We start from the raw sequence: 9437 nt of genomic DNA, 5'->3' as shown, positions 1-9437 counted from the left end.
CCTCCCCTAGCAAGTCACCTAACCTGTCTGAGCTTCAGTTTCTTCATCTATAAAATGATGACGTTGTCTGCAGCATGGAAGGAGGGAGTGTAAGTAAGCTATCAGGGCCAGACTTGCCATACTTAAAATTGAGTTTGCATGTGAACATGTGGCAAAATAACAGTGTGGAAAATGGGGCAACAGGTTTTGTGTGGATAAAACTGAGTAAGAGTGAGGAGAAATCATTTTTCCCGTTCAACAATACTTCAGTATTACCTGCCGGGACTGCCTTATGCATTGCTCTGTGGGGAATCAGGGTTTAATGAAGTAGGATAAACCACACACTCACACATTAGTTAGCCTCAGCACAGGCAGGATTAACTTTACACTCCATTTGCAAGAGCAAAGCTCCTCTCCTAGAGTTTGTTATAAAGGGATTTAGGATCACAGAATGATAGAACTGAAAGAGAGCCCCTAAGACATCATCATAATCCTCTCCTGTCATTTTACGGAGGGTCACACTAAAGCCCAGGGAGTGGAAGGGACGTGCCCAAGGTCACCTACTGAATTAGCGGCAGAGCTCAGGTTGGAACCAGGAGTTCTGATCCCCAGGCCTGGGTCATCTCCGCTTCATCATGGATTACGGCTGCCTTATGACAAAGGCGAGGCAACACATATCTCTGGATGGCTTTGCCCTATACACACTCTCCATATTTAGGCGTCATGGATGTCTGAGCAAGCTAGGTTATGTTGGGGTGGGGGAATCTGAGTTGCACAGGTTGCATCAGGAACATCTTCAGACCTTGGGTCACATTCTAGGAGCTGTGCACAAACCTCAGGTAGGCCTTCAGGATAATAACAACAGACAACATACATATAACACTCTCACTATGTGGCAGGCTTTGTTCTAAGCACTTCATATATTTTACTTTATCTGGTCCTCACAGTGATCCTCACAATGATCCTACAAGGATACTAACAAAACTAGTATCGTCCTCATTTTAGAGGAGAAAACTGAGGCAGAAAGGTTAAATAACATGCTCAAGGTTGTATAGCTTGCAAATTATCAAGGTGGAATTTCAATCAGATAGTCTGGTTTTAGAGGCTGGGCTTTCCTAATCTAGCTCCACTTACCTTTCCTCCTAGTCCACTTTTCTTCTGGATGCCATTCCTCAACACACATACAACCTCCCCTTCTCTTGTGCACTGCACTCTGCTCTGGCCATGCTGGACTGAGAGCTTACGGCTCCTCAAACACGCCCTTAGCTTTTACTCATGCTCTTCCCTTTTCTTGCAATGCCTATTCTCTATCTTACTTGTCAAAGACCTTCAAGACTCTTCTTCCATGAAGCATCCACATGTGAATTAATCTCTCTTTTCCCTTCCCCTGTGATTCTTAATTTTTGAGAAAGGAAGTGGATGTTCTTTTTGCTCTTCTAGACCCACTTTTTACCCTTCTCCCTTCTGCTCGGTGCACTGGCACACTGACCTCTATGGACTGCATCAACCAGACTCCCTTGCCCTCTGAGTTCTGGTTGGGCTCAGCCAATGAGTGGCACCAGATAGAGAGCAGAGGGCAAGAGAAGAGAGTAGTCAGTGTACTTATTCCTTTGGTGCTTTGAATAGGACGTGCTTTGTTGATGTGGTCTTAAAATGATGAAAAGTAAAATGCTGCCTAAAACTGTTCAGTGGCTCTCTGGTCCTTCAGAGTAAGGTACAAATTTCTAAGCATGGCATTCAAGACTTGTTGTGATCTTACTCCTGCTCAGCTCTCTCCCTATGAACCTTTCCGGGACACATCAACCATACCAAAGTTTTACACTTACCCAACTGAGCCAAGCTCCCTCATGTCAATATGGCTTTCACTTGTTCCCTTTGTCCAGATTGACCTCCCTTCTCCTCCCCTTCCAGAAAGACTCTATTCAATGTCACTTCCCCCAGGAGGTCTTCTCTTAGCATGCCCTCTCCAGCCCCACTAGATTGTGAGCTCCTCAAGAGTAGAGACCAATTCTTATTCATCTTTGTACCCACACTGCCTAGCACAGGAACTGCCGTATGGAAGACATGGATAAACATTTGTTAAATCAATGAATATATGACCAAATTAAAAAAAAATCAGTAGTTAAATGCATGCATGAATAAATTTAGAAGTAAAGGCAAGTAGGAAACAGTATAGTACTCAGGCAACTCTGAGTTCTTGGCACCTCCCTGGGGTGGGTCACTGATTATACTCGTGCTTTCACCTTGCATCTGGTCCTTCATGTCACATTTTTGCCTCCGTGCCAGAAGTACTGTTGCCAAAACGGTCAGAGACTTAAAAGTTTACTTTTATCTTTTGGCAGAATCAGTAAACTGGATTATTAAAGTTTTGTCTTCTCTCTTTGAGACTCCCAAAAGAAAAGAAATCACAAGAACAGATCTTGGCATAGAAAGAAAATGAGACAAAGAATGTAATCATAATACTAGTGAATGGTTTTCAGACTGACATCTGTACATTAAGAATATGTAAAAATACCAATTTCATGCTCTGACAACTTATTCTGCATCAGAGGTGGGGTAATGCCTTGGGAATGCCAAATGTCAAAGCATTACATAATGTCAGCTATTCATGTGCTCCTTTGATGAGATATCACTGGGAATGGGAATTCCTTAAGGGAGAAATGTCTTTAAAAAGAAGGAGGGGAGAGGGAAGTCAGGATGAAAGGAAAGAAGGGGAGGAAATGGGTGAAAGAAGAGAGAAGCTGTCAAATCAGAATAAAAGAATGACTGTATAAAGAAAAATTAATCTTTTTTTTTTAAATTTAAACAATACATATAATCCCAAATCTAAGCCACCACATGTAAGGGCTACTTTGTTTCGATTTTTCAGTTAAAACATCCTATCTGTGAATTCCTTTAGAGAAGCTACGGTTAAATTTAGAAGTGGGTACCATGTTTAATTTCTTTACTTTCGTATGGGTAATAGTGTTATTTTTTGCCTGCATTTTTACAACATCAGTAGAAATCTAAATGTAAAACTTTGCCCATAATCCTATTGCTCTAATGAATCAAACTTGCTCAGTTTTTCTGTTCTGTTCTAGTTCTTGTCCAAGTGCATAATTTCACACAGTGGTTATCATAACGTAAGTAAAAATTCACATGCTTCCTCAAACTTTATCATAGGAATTTCCTCATATTATCACATGGACCTCACAATGGCCATTTTCACTCCTTAAGAATATTCCTAGGTATACTTGTACTATAATTTACTTATCCATTCTTGTGTTATGGGACTTTTAGGGTTCCTCTACACTTTTTCAGTTATAGATAATGCCAAATAAACATCTTCATATATTCAGTGCATTCAATAAACTTTTTCTTTTTTTTTAAATGACAGATACTGTGTTAGGCACAGTATCTTGGAAAGATCCTCCCTCAGAGTCTAGAGAGGGAGACAGACAAATTAACACACAGTTCAGAGCTCTAGTTCTTTGCTGCGCTAAGTGTGGCTCCCTAACCAGCAGCATCAGCATCTCCTAAGAGCTTGTTAGCATGGAATATCTAGGAGTCTCCCCAGACCTACTGAGTCAGATCTGAATTTTAACAAGATCCCCAGGTGACTGATGTGCACATTAAAAGTTTGAGAAGCTCAACTTGGTAGGTGTCATGGACTGAATTGTGTCCCCCAGCAGTATCTGTCAACTTGGTTAGGTCATGATTCCCAGTATTGTATGATTGTCTACCATTTTGTCATCAGATGTGATTTCCTTATGTGTTGTAAATCCTATCACTATGATGTTAATGAAATGGATTAGTGGCAGTTATATTGATGAGATCTACAAGATTAGATAGTATCTTAAGCCAATCTCTTTTGAGATATAAAAGAGAGAAGTAAGCAGAGAGACATGGGGACCTCATACCACTAAGAAAGCAGTACCAAGAGCAGAGCTCATCCTTTGGACCAGGGGTCCCTGGGCCTGAGAAGTTCCTCAACCAGGGGAAGATTGTGACAATAACCTTCCTCCAGAGCCGACAGAGAGAGAACGCCTTCCCCTGGAGCTGATGCCCTGAATTTAGACTTGTGGACTACTAGACTGTGAGAGAATAAGTTTCTCTTTGTTAAAACCATTTGCTTGTGGTATTTCTGTCATAGCAGCACTAGATAACTAAGACAGTAGGTCACTTGATTGATAATTTCATCTTCCCTGTCTTTCCAATCTCTTCTCTGTTGGCTACTTTCCCAGAGCCTCAAAATGCTCAGGTCTCTCCTATCTTAAAAACACCACTAGCAACCACAAACCTCCCTTGACCTCAGCCTCTGTCTAATACAGCCCTCAAAAAAAGACTTTCCGTGTGTTTCTCCATTACCTCATCTCCCACTTCCTCCTCAAATCAGAGCACCCTGGCTTCTGCTCCTGTGATTTCACTCAGACAATTCTGAAGATGGGCTTTGGGGACCTCCTGGCTGCCCCATCCAGTGGGCTACCCTGTTTTCATTTTGCTTTATCTCTTGGTGTTATCTGACACTACAATCAATCCTGCCTCCCAAGCTCTGTTCCATAAGTTTTCTCCCCACAGGTTTTCTCCTACTTCTCTCGCTATGCTATCTTAGTATCTGATCATTCCTCTTTCAATCTTTTGCTGCTAGCTCCTTCGTCTGCCTCTTAAATCTTGGGGTCCAACCCCTAGGGTTTGTTCTTGATTCTTTTCGCACTCTACACATTGTCCTTGAATGAGTTTATTTAGGCCCAAGATTTCAATTGCCATCTCCAAACTGAAGACTCCCGAATTCACAACACCTGTATATGCAGAGCTCTCTCTTCTGAGAGCCTTTTCTCTATATCCAACTGCTTACTGGGTCTCACCACCTGGATGTCCAAACCCATCGCTGTCAAGTCAATTGTAACTCATAGTGACCCTATAGAACAGAGTAGAACTGTCCCATAGGGTTTCAAAGGCTGCAAATCTTCACAGAAGCAGACTGCCACATCTTTCTCCCACGGAGCAGCTGGTGGGTTCAAAGCACCACCCTTTCAGTTAGCAGCCAAGTGCTTAACCACTGTACCACCAGGGCTTCTTGGATGTCTAGAGGCACCTCAAATTCAATGAGTCCTAAAGTGATCCCTGTAAAATCTGCTCTTCCTCTGACTTACCTCTGTCTCAGTAAATGGTTCCACCAGCCACCCAGTGACCCTTTCTTTCCCCCTTGCCCACATTCAGCCAGTCACCATGTAATGTTGATTTTACCTCTGTCACATTTTTCAGGTTTACCCCCATTGTCATTTCACAGGTTGAGTTCTTGTCACTTCTCCCCAGGATGATCGTAACAGTTGCTGGACTGATCTCCCTGTCTCTGATCTCACCCTCCTTTCCCCCATTATTCTCCAATTTGATGTGATGGTACTCTTTACAGTATGAAAATATGATCCTATCATGCCCCTGCTACCCGTACTAAACCTTTGGAAGGATGCTCGGATCTATTCAATCAAAACCTTGGAAGGAAAAAAGAAATAAAAACCTTGGGGAGGGGTTTAGTGAGAAGACAGGAGATTTCTACTGTTCCACTCCCCCTTGGCTGCAAATTACTGGACAATGAAATAACATCTTTAGCCCTGCATTCGAGGCCCTGAAGAACCAGCAGAGTCTCTGGCAAGAAAAGAATATCTGGTCCCTACTGAAAGGTCCCTGATGGACTTTAAAGCAGCACGGCACACCTAGGAGGAGAAGGCTACTGAAACCAGAGGATTAAAAAAAAAAAGAGAAAGAACCAGCACACTGACTCTTGTCTGCGCATGTAATGGCCAGAAGATTCTACTATTTTCCTTTTCTCTGAGCTCATCTCTCCAGCCCGTGGTTACCCCCATCTAGGGATGTGCTGTTAAATGTTTGATAACTGGCTCTCCAGGAAAAAAAAAAAGGAAAACCCTAGTTTATAGCAGTTACTGACTTCAGTGGTATAAATATTCCCAGAATGACTGATCTTAAGTTACCAATGGGATTTCACTGAGTGTAGAGTTAGGAAGAGATGCAGAGTAGCACACCATTATATGACACACTAGAAGTAAATTACTTTAAAAGCAAAGATAATAATAAAATAATTAGGAAGTGATGAGTGTTGAGTATTTACTACCTCATAAAATATATAATTTATTTGATTGTAAGTTCATATAATTTTTAAATAATGACCATGTTTAACAACTGATTTGTAAACTTACTGAAAATTTGGCAATCAGCTCTCATGGATACTGCAATCTGAGCTGGCTTGAGCATATTACTGCTCCCATCTCACCATGACTGTTATCCTTCACCTGGTTTAAGGCTCCAGTCTCACCCGCCCTACACTAGCCACTAGTGAGAATGTATAAAATATACACTCCTCCTGCCTGGCATGCTCTTCTCCTACTCCTGGTTTTACCACCAAGAACATTTACTCCTCTTTCAAGATTCAGAATCACTTCTTCTGAAGATTTTTCTCATTCCCTAAGTTATATATGAACCCTCCACTCTTGTGTTCCCATGAACACCCTAATATTTCTATCTTAGAAGCTGTGAGCATCTTGTTGAGCACCTTAGCTGCTGTTGAGTTGATTCTAACTCATGGTGACTTTATGTACAACAGAGCTAAATACTGCCTGATCCTGCATCATCCTCATGATTGTCAGCATGTTTCAGCCTATTGTTGTGGCCACTGCACCAATTCATCTCACTGACTGTCTCCCTCACCCTCGCTGGTCCTCTACTTCACCAAATATAATATCTTCCTCCAGCAATTGATTCCTCCTGAAACCCTGGTGGTATAGTGGTTAAGAGCTACAGCTTTTAACCAAAAGGTCAGCAGTTCAAATCCACCAGGTGCTTCTCGGAAACTCTAAGGGGCAGTTCTACTCTGTGCTATAAGCTCACTATGAGTGGGAATCAACTTGATGGCAATGGTTTGGGTTTTTTGTTTTTGTTTTTTTTTTCTTCTGATGCGTGTCTAAAGCAGGTGAACCAGACAGTATTCTGTTGTGATCTATAAGGTTTTCATTGGCTAATTTTTGGAAGTAGATTGTCAGACTTTTCTTCCTAGTCTCTTTTATTCTGGAAGTTCCACTGAAACCTGTCCTCTATCTGTGACCCTGCTGGTATTTGAAATACCAGTGGCATAGCTTCCAGTATCACAGCAACACACAAGCCAGTGCAGTATGACAAACTGACAGACGGGTGGTGGGTGAGCACCTTATATCACATTTATTGAAGATCTGTTTCTTTCTATTAGATTCTAAACATCCAGTATAGGACTGGGGTGGAGCAGGAACTCAAGTAGGTATCTGTTAAATAAATAAACAAATGAGGGCCAACAAAGCCCTAGAGCTGAGGTCCCAAGAGCCGGTTGCAAAGACAGTGTGGCAAAGGCCAGGAGGCTGATCAATCTCTTCTTCTGTTGATTAACCCAAGATGCCATGTATCCCTACAGAAGCAGAGGATCTCAGCATTCGAAGTGAATTTAGGTTTTGCAGCTCTCAAGAAGAGGCAGTTCTTAGATCTGAGTTTAGGGGGTCAGAGAGGGGTGGGTGGGGTGGGAATAAAGCAGTGATGAAACTTACCTTACTACTGACATTCCTTCTTCTGGTCTTTCCTCCCTCCAACACTGGCTGTGGGCCACGTCCTGTTTTGGGTACTAATGGATGTATGTGGGGGGTACTCAGAGATGAGTAAGGCTGAGTGTCCCTGCAAGAGTCACTGTTGCATATAAGTGGGGAGAAGGGTGTATGAGAGCCAAACCTACATGTGGGGTGATGAAGGAGATCATACAGCATGACCTTAAATCTTCCTACCCCCTCCTTCACCCTAGGACCCAATGGCATGGTCCTGTCTGAGTCTCCCGGAAAGGAGACTCTACACTGTTCCTGGAATCAAGGTTAGATGAGAGGATTTAATAGCATTAGGAGAAACATCTGGCTCCAATTATGGAGATTTAAATGGGACCTTTAAATTTGACACTTGGAATTAAGGCTGGTGAATCCTCCAGATGTTTTTAAAATAAACCAAACTATCTCACGGACAATGGGAGTGTCATTGGAAATGAGCCCAGAGAGACCTTGAGCACGAGCATGAGCAGTCTGAGGAAACAGTTTAAACAAGCCCTCAGTATTGCTTGCAAAAAATTTACTAGCACTGGCTGTATAGATTGAAGAATCTTAGAATTTGAGAGCTCAAAGGAACCTGCCTGTACAATTAGTAAGTAAATCTGGCTTCCCATTTTATAAATAAAGGAATTAAAGTGCAGAGAGATAAAGTGGCTTGGAAGTTCACACAGTAAAATCATGTAACACCTGGAACTATAGCCCTGTCTTGACTTCTTGTTCAAGGCTCTTTGTTTTCTGCTCAATTATTGCTTTCCTTGAACAAAATTCTCTAAAGTTTCTTTGTAGTTCAGATTTTATTTTCCAGGACTGCGAAGAATCAGGGCCAGGTAAAGGTAAGTCCTCCAAAACGATGTATATGTATGTTGACAGCGCATGGGTGGTTAATGAAGACTCTTCCTTTCCCCGGGCCAAGAGAGGTGGGGTCCATTAAGGCCTTATGGTGGAGGCAGTTATGGATTAAGAGTTGGGATGGTCTCAAAACCTTGGTAGCCTTAAACCTCAAAGTTCAAGCAGCCAGCATGTCATTAACAAGGGCTAACTCAGGATATTGGCAATGGATGATAAGCAGAATCAGAAGCAGAGGTGATAGTAATACTTTTGTTCCTACCTGTCTTAGTCATCTAGTGCTGTTATAACAGAAATACCACAAGTCAATGGCTTTAACAAACAGAAATTTATTTTCTCACAGTTTACGAGGCTAGAAGCCAAAATTCAGGGTGTTTGCTCTAGGGGAAGGCTTTCTTTCTCTGTCAGCTCTGGAGGAAGGTCCTTGTCTCTTCTAAGCTTCTTTTCCTGGGCAATCTTCATGTGGCTTGGCATCTCTCTTCTCCCATCTCTGCTTCTCTTGCTGGTTTATTTAATCCCTTCTATATCTCAAAAGAGATTGACTCAAGACACATCCTACCCTAATCCTGTCTCATTAACACAACAAAGACAGCCCATTCCCAAATGGGAGCATAACCACAGGCATAGAGGCCAGGATTTACAACACATATTTTGGGGGGACACAATTCAATCCATAACACCATCTGAAGAAGTTGCAGTTCCAAATCTTCAATTCAACAATTCTAACTGGGATCCAGAACTTTGTGGTTTGGGCAAGTCCTATCTCTCAGGTCTAATCTTAAAAAGCAGTAATCCCTCTTCTCTTCTCTCACCAGACTTCTTCCATTCCCGTACACAATGTAGGACTTACATATATTCAAAAATGAAGCCAGACAAAACTACAAGGTAACTGTTAAAATTTCCCTCACTTTAGGGTCTTTCTGGGCTGCTGCAGGCTGATTTCACTCTAGAGACCCTACCCAAAAAACCCATTGCTGTCAAGTTGATTCCAACTCATAGCGACCC

This window comes from Trichechus manatus, unplaced genomic scaffold, assembly GCF_000243295.1.
Source record: "Trichechus manatus latirostris isolate Lorelei unplaced genomic scaffold, TriManLat1.0 scaffold00016, whole genome shotgun sequence".
Lineage (NCBI taxonomy): Eukaryota > Metazoa > Chordata > Mammalia > Sirenia > Trichechidae > Trichechus > Trichechus manatus.
This window is presented reverse-complemented; position numbering follows the sequence as displayed.